General features: G+C 36.8%; 1 long non-coding RNA gene across 1 annotated transcript; it reads left to right on the top strand.

Moving 5' to 3' along the window:
- Positions 1-2,549: 2,549 nt before the first annotated feature.
- LOC123545341 (uncharacterized) lies at positions 2,550-6,540 on the top strand. Its single transcript, XR_006685325.2, has 3 exons — positions 2,550-5,445; positions 5,668-5,747; positions 6,016-6,540. It is a non-coding gene; the product is annotated as an uncharacterized LOC123545341 (long non-coding RNA).
- Positions 6,541-8,488: the final 1,948 nt, after the last annotated feature.

Here is an 8,488-nt window from a genome sequence, read left to right as displayed (position 1 = left end):
GAAATTTCCTCGGTGGTAACACCGGTTTGTAATTCTGTTGCTGACCTAATTTTATTTCTTATTCCATCAATTTTATTGATGAAGAAATTGCTGAAAGTTTTCACTAGTTCTTTGGAAGAAGAAGATGTTGGCAGCACGGCTTCCTCGACTCTACCAAGAAGATTCTTTGTCACTTTGAATAAAGTTTTCTGATCTCGTCCGCAGGACTCTTATCTTTTCAGAGTAGAAATTTACACGTGTTTGTTTCAGTAATTTATTCACAGAAGCACAGTGATTTCTGTATATCCCACGATATGTATTATGTTATCACCTCGGTGCCCGTCTGTTGGTTAGCAATTTCCCTTCCGCTCTGTAACTCTTGAACCCCTTAGAGGATTTCAAAGAAACCTGACACAAATTTTCACCTCATCAAAATGATGTGCAGAGCGCATGTTTCGGATGGCTCACTTCAAGGTCAAGGTCACACTTAGGGGTCGAAGTTCAAATGACTTTGTTTTGTGTGTATATTGCTCTGCATTTGCGTTGCATTGCAGTGCTCTTGTTTTTATTTGGCAGATCCTTCTTTTGTTAACTTACAATAATTTTTTTTTAATTACTTCCCTTTTATGTTACTATAAATAGCTTATTTAGTAACTTTTTTATTATTGGCCGTAGGGAAAAACCAAAGAACTAAAAATACACAGAATGGCAACTGGGGATAAAAACATAATATGTGCACACTGATTCAAGCACAGAAACTGCCAGTCAAGACATCTGGGGTCATCATTTGGTTGCCAGTGTACAGGCCAGTATCCAGGGCCGGGCCAATAAGGCTTGTGCCCCACCCCACTGTTGGCTGATAAGTGACCTATACTCATCAAAGATGCACGTTACTATTTTGGCAAAGGAATAATTTTTTCTCAAAATTTAGACCAAGAAATGCACAAGAGGCCACCGTTTCATACCTGTATTTCAAATTTTCCCAGGGGGAGAGCCTCTTGACCACCCCCCATCAAGAGGGAAGTAACCCTTCCATTACCTTAAAATTTAGACCTAAAAACACACCATTTTATGCTTGTATTTTAAAACTTTTAAGGGGGAGAGCCCCCCGACCCCCCTAAAATGAGGGGACTACAGCCAGTAATTGCACCAGAGATCACCATTTCTTTCCTGTATTTTAAAAAGATGTTCCAAGGGGAGACCCCCCTGGCCCCCTAACATGGGCAAAGGCACCCCCTTCAATACCGACCTTGCTCTCAGCGCGCGCTATGCGCCTCTGTGGTGACATCTTCATTATAGACTGGTGCCACCCAGTCAAAAATTTCTGGATCCCGGCCTGGTGTAGGTGTAGTATTAACAGCTATTAAGGTAAGCATTGCAAATTTTATGTTAATGGCCTCCTACTTTTTTGTCTGCAAACTTCCTGTTTTTTGCTACTTTTTTGTGTAGGGACCTCCTACTTTTCTCCTTCTTTTTTGCAAGGGCATGCTGGAGGGCCTAATTTTTTATACGCCCGTTTAAAAAACGGGAAGTATTATGGGAACGCCCCTGGCAGGCGGGCGGGCGGTGTCCACAGATTTTGTCCGGAGCATATCTTCTACATGCATGGAGGGATTTTGATGAAACTTGGTACAGTTGTTCACCATTATAAGACAAAGTGTCACGCGCAAGAACCAGGTCCCTAGGTCTAAGGTCAAGGTCACACTTAGAGGTCAAATGTGAAATTCAAGAATGATTTTGTCCGGAGCGTATCTTCTTCATGCATGGAGGGAGTTTGATGAAAGTTGGCATAATTGTTCATCATCATGAGACAGAGTGTCATGTGCAAGAACCAGGTCTAAGGTCACACTTAGAGGTCAAAGGATAGAAGAATGAAAACTTTGTCCGGAGCATTTCTTCTTCATGCATGGAGGGATTTTGATATAACTTGGCACAAATGTTCACCACCACGAGGCGGAGTGTCATGCCCAAGAACCAGGTCCCTAGGTCTAAGGTCAAGGTCACAGAGGTCAAAGGATACAAGAATGAAAACTTTGTCCGGAGCATTTCTTCTTCATGCATAGAGGGATTTTGATATAACTTGGCACGAATGTTCACCACCACAAGATGGAATGTCATGCGCAAGAACCAGGTCTAAGGTCAAGGTCACACTTAGAGGCCAATGGTCAGATACAAGAATGTCCGAAACATTTCTTCTTCATGCATGGAGGGATTTTGATGTAACTTGGCACAATTATACATCATCATGAGACGAAGTGTCATGCGCAGTTCCCTTCTTTAGAATTACTTCCCTTTGTTGTTACTATAAATAGCTTATATTGTAACTTTTTCATTACTAGTCGTAGGGAAAAATCGAGACCACTTTTCTGTAGTACAACATGCATGTTGAGGTGTATTTTGACCAATCTCTACCTGGTAAGGATTTTTGTGTAGACTTACAGTTTTTTTTTTGGGATTTGTTTTTGGATTTTTTTAAAAGATTAACTTCCCTTAGTTGTTACTATAAATAACTTATATTGTAACTTTTTTATAAGTGACCGCTTTTCTGTGGTACAACATAGATGTTACTTTCCAATTTTAGGTGTATTTTAAGGTATCTCTACCTGGTAAGGAGTTTTTTGTGGACTTAGAAAAACAAAAGAATTACAGTGATTACTAAACAACCACAAAATTAAAATTCCATCTGCAAATACAGGTGCTAGAGTAAAGAAATTTGCTGTGACGGGCGTATATTGTGACATTCTGGCACTCCTATCTATTCTGTAGTTTATTGAATTTTTTTAAATGTGAAGCATGCATAATTCATATAAAAACCTGCCTTCTGGCTTTTATATGGCAGTTGTGGGGGAACCAGTTAATATAACATAGCCAAGCTAGTGTAGAAAAAAGAAATGAAAGAGCATGGTTTTGAAGCAGCTACAGTTAAGATGTATATAAGATTGTACAGAAGATATAGGTTACAAACACGATCCCATCTATTCTATAGATTTTTTTTTCCATCTGGTGTTGAAAATGTATAATCTGGAAAAGTGCATATTTGCAATTTTATTATACGCCCGTCCATCTGTCTGTCAGTCTTTTAGTTATTTCGTGTCCGCTCAGTAATTCTTGAAAACCTGGAAGCATTTGTAAGAAACCTTACACAAATGTTTACCACATTGGGATGACGTGCAGAGTGCATGTTTTCGATGGCTCACTTCAAGTTTGTGGTCACACTTAGGGGTCAAAGGTCAAATGTTTCGTGTCCGCTCTGTAACTTGGACTGCTTGAAGGATTTTAGAGAAACTTGGCACAAAGTTTACCACATCAAGACAAAATGCAGAACACGTTTCGGATGGTTTGCTTCAAGGTCATCGTCACAAGGGTCAAAGGTCATACCTTTGTGCGTATATTGCACTGCATTGCAGTGCTCTTGTTTAGGTTCCTGTTATATATTAACACACAATACAAATGGAAAATCTCATTTGCCATTTGCTATAATGGAGTTGCAGACAATTCCTAGCTACCATTGTTATACAGTAAGGCAATTAAAAACAATTTACCTAAGGATGTTGTATATAAAGCTATTTTTAGCTCGACTATATGAAGTATGGAGAGCTATGCTACTTGACCCGCCGTCGGCATCGGCATCCTTCCGCGTCCGCACTTCGGTTCAAGTTTTGATGCACTTTCTCTTTATCTTTGTTATTTCTTGATGGATTTACTTCAAACTTGAAATAGTTGTTCCTCATCATCACCCACATCATATGGCACAAGGGTCATAACTCTAGCACCAATATTTCATGAATTATCCCCCCTTTTTACCTAGAATTTCAGGTTAAAGTTTTGGCGCACTTCCAATTTATCTCAGTTACTAAATTGATTTGATTCAGACTTAAAATACATGTAGTTGATCAACATCATCACTTACATCATATGACACAAGGACCGTTACTCTTGCACAAGTATTTCATAAATTATCCCCCCTTTTTACTTAGAATTTCAGGTTAAAGTTTTGGTGCACTTTCACTCTATCTCAGTTATTATTAAATGGATTTGATTCAAACTTAAAATAGTTGTTCAACATCTTCACTCACATCATATGACACAAGGGCCATAGCTCTTGCACCATTATTTCTTGAATTATCCCCCTTTTTACTTATGATTTCAGGTTAAAGTTTTGGTGCACTTTCACTCTAACTCAGTTGTTACTAAATGGATTTGATTCAAACTTAAAATAGTTGTTCCACCTTATCACCAACATCATATGACCACGGTCCATAACTCTGGCACCAATTTTTCATGAATTATGCCCCCTTTTAATTAATTGAATTAAAGGTTAATTTTGATGCATTTTCACTATATCTCGGGTTATTACTAAATGGATTTGATTCAACATGACACAAGGTGCATCACTCTTGCACCAATTTTTCATGAATTATGCCCCCTTTTTGCTAAGAATTATACTGAATATTTAATGTTTTGATACACTTGATCCTTATCTCTTTTGTTACTTTTTATTACTATTTCATCCACGTTGGAGACATTGAACACTCCAGCGACAGCTACAGCTTCGACAGATGTGCCCAGTTTCACTATCCAGCATCGAAATAGTCAAGCGCACTGTCTCCTGTGACAGCTCTTGTTAGACATTGTATAAAACAAGATAGTTAAGAAAAGTCATGTATGCCTTTGTGATGTTGAAATAAATACAAGCAACACTATGAACAGGGCAGTTTGGTTTTAGTGTTGACTGCATTTTATAGAATCATTTAATGTTCTATCCAGACAATATGCTGAGCCAGCTCAAATTTGATCTCTGGAAAGACTCGTGTTTACTTTTACAATTCAAAAGAGGGCGATATATGGGAAGTCGTTTGTTCCCAACTTGTCATTCATGTGGGCAAGTTGTCAGTTAATTAAATAGAACAAGTAGGTGTTAGAAATAGTTTGAAAGAAAACTGGTGAAATTTATTGATTGACTGAGAAACACTTGACCAGCAGGTCAAATAAGCCTTTTAATCATACCAGACAGCAATAAGCGGGTAACTGACAAAACATGGCTTTATCATTCATTACTTAATAAACTTACATTTTATTGAATTTTAGACAATATTTACCCTCACCCGTCCCCAGAGAAAATCCATTCCCTGTTTGATTAGACCAAGGGTGACAAAATCCCATTTTGATTTAGTAAAATGAAAAGATGGTATATACTTACCCCATTTAGCTTTAGTTAATGTGACAGGGTGATAATTTAGGGTTCTGATACCATCAATTGTGTGAGACCTCTCAGTTGTTGTTATGTGAGACCTCCATTCCAGTTTTTACGTTTGACATTGTTGACCTTATTTGAACTCTATTTTATTGGTTCTCGTGATCAGCTGTCTCGGGGCAGAGCGCCGTTTTCAATTTGATAGAGCAGACATGTTGGTTATTCTGCAGAGTTCTTTAAAAAGGAACTTAAATAATGGAATTATTTAATAGGTATTGTGTTTATTTCAAATGTTTCTGTTTGCGGATCATTTCATTCTAAACGAAGAGTTGTTTATTATCTAAGTAAAAGAATTATATTTGGCATAATTTCCGTATACATGAGTAATGTACATGTCGTTCAAAATGGAAGTAGAAATTCTAACCTCGTAACTTATTTTTAACCATATCACAACTATGAAAACCTTTGCACATGTTGTTCTTTTAAATTTGCAGTTTAATACAGTAAAGCACTCACGGGAGACAGGCGAAGATGTGTTGTATAAGGTAGCTAGTGTGATCAAGTCCATAATTTGGTGAGTTTGTGTAAACTATTTTGTGTAGTGCTTTATTGAGTAGATATTTTTATATGCAGTGTGTGAGACGAGTATTTCATGTGTATTACATATGATACAGGATTTCATTTAAGTATTTATAGACCACTGAACCGGCAGATTTATGTATATTTACTAAGTGTAAAATGTGCATGTATAACACTACATAAGAACTTTAGATACATGTATGTTTTCAGGTATAAGCTTCTATTGTTGCATCCTATTTACTATTGCTAATTGTGTATTTCAGGTCACCGTGTTTCGGTCACCGTTTGATTAGGAAAATGTTAATTAGATAAATACCAGACTGTTTAGTGTCAAAGACGATATAAGGATGTGATACAATTGATAAATAATATAAAGGACATTTCGAACCACGCAAACAACATTGGTTATTCTTTATTAAGTAGTTAGAACTCAAACTACCATATATAAAATAAGCCATAGTTACATTAACTTCTTACATTTAATTAAGTTGAGAGAAAAATCTTTTTAAACTTTGTAGTCTTAAAATCAAGAATTGTTTTGAAGGCATAGTAGAGTTTTTGTCCATCTTTTTTTGTATTGAGCAAGGGGTGTTTGTGAGGAGGTTGGGGGATTCTTCGTTTACAGAGTACATGTACATTAAGATTAACTCTTAGTAAGTATTATGACATTTATTCATTCATTGGTCTAATTACTATACATATATGTATGTATGTATGATGTATTTCATTTAAGTCTTTGTCAAGGATAAATGTCTGTATTTTTGTACAGAATAAAAGCTATAACTACTCGTGGTTATTAGTATTTGTAAATTATTTAGCACTATTTACAGAATATACAACTTTTTTCGGGAGATCCACTTTATAGAATAGTATTTATTTATCACGGCTTTTGAAATGTACCTATCCCCGGCCGCGTCATACCAAAGACGTATGAAAATGGTACTAGCAGCTTCCTCGCTTGGCGCTCAGCGTTAAGAGGGTAGTGCTAGCAGTGTGCCCATACCACGTGACTTTGACGTCATTTTATGGCTAATATGGCAAGCTGAATTCCGTCGCTTCGACTCTTCAAAGTAGCGTAAGTTCTTTATTTCTTGATCAAATATGACCAAATAAAGCGCAGGCTAAGGCAAAAAGTGAGTACTACACCCACAAGTAATCAGTTTGGTAAATAGATGAACAGTTTCGGCGTGAAAAAGGGAAAACTGTTTTGATTAGAGAAAATTAGCATGCTAAGACGGCAAGCAAGTGCCCTTTCTGACAGAAAAACGGATGATTATGGACACCAAAGGTGTTGTATGTATTACCGATTCACAGGGATTTAATGCCTTCTCTGTAGGAGACCTTAGTTGACAAAAATATAGCAGAATTGTTGAACACTGTAGAAAATACAAAATACGCTAATACGGCAAGCCCGCTAATACAGCAAGTAATTTTCATGAAAATATCGTCTATGAAGTCGCACTTCTTTCCAAACAGTAATCGGATGTATACTAAGAGTAGATCACTCTACTTCTTGTCAAAACTTTATAAAAACGTCAAAGAAACGTTATGCAAGTCTAGTCACAAAGTAAAGTGTTCTTGTGAGGTTTCTGCTGATTTTGCAGACAGACCCTTAGGATTTTGAACACTTGACAATCGCCCAACCCCAACCCAATTAATACGCACCTTTACAACCTTTTTCATTATCGCTGTATATCCCAAGCAGATATTTATCATTAACAGAGGTGAACGTATCAAAGCTAGTTGTCAGAACTAATCTCTCACTGCTTTAAATACATACAAGACAGAAACCTTGAAAATCATTTCGTGTTTTATTCTTTTTGCAACTTTCCCAAAGATTTCTTGTTTTCTTCAAAGCAGTAAAAATCTATATTATTTTTCACAATGAAAATCATGATAGTACTGGATTTTCACTGCTGTTAACAGAATACGCGAGAATTTTTGCGTCAAACATTTCTCTCAACTGCGGCTTGCCCACTTTGTACGTAAATACCCTAGGCGAGGTGAACGCTGACTCGCGCGTTCACTGCGAGACGAAAGCTTGAAGCCACATTTTACTTTTTATGTTATGATGTAGAATATATATTCTAAAATAATGAAATACTTGAAAATCAAACTGCCAAAAAAACAAACAAGAGGGCCATGACGACCCTGTACCGCTCACCTGAGTACCATTGCTCAAAATGATATGATTGTTTCAAACCAATCTCATCAGAAGCTGCTAAGGTGTATTCATTTAGATAGAAAATAAAGGGAGGTAATTTGTCATAAATTCAGTCAATATGTATCTTCACTGATTGTCCAAGTCCATCTGTTGACATAAATGAAATTTCAGATCAGTATCTTCATTAGTTATGGAGAAATACCCATTTTAATTTGAAATAAAGGGAGGTAATTTGACATAAAATCAGCCCATAGTTATCTACCCTGATTGTCTCAGTCCAACTAATGACAATAATGAAATTTCAAAGAAGTCCTATAAGGACTTGCTGATATAAATCCGTTTTGATTACAATCAGGGAAGGTAATCAGATATAAAATAACTTTGGAACCTACGATTGGATCTGACAGATTTATCATGGAATCCAAGATTTATTGTTGTTAAAGATATTTTGGAAGTTTGTATCAAATCAAACCATAAATGAACTCTCCATATGGCTGCAAAAGCCAAAATAGCACATTTTGGACATTTAAGGGGCCATAACTCTGGAACCCATGATGGAATCTGGCCAGTTC

This window comes from Mercenaria mercenaria, chromosome 6 (assembly GCF_021730395.1).
Source record: "Mercenaria mercenaria strain notata chromosome 6, MADL_Memer_1, whole genome shotgun sequence".
In the NCBI taxonomy this organism is placed as follows: domain Eukaryota; kingdom Metazoa; phylum Mollusca; class Bivalvia; order Venerida; family Veneridae; genus Mercenaria; species Mercenaria mercenaria.
This window is presented reverse-complemented; position numbering and strand designations above follow the sequence as displayed.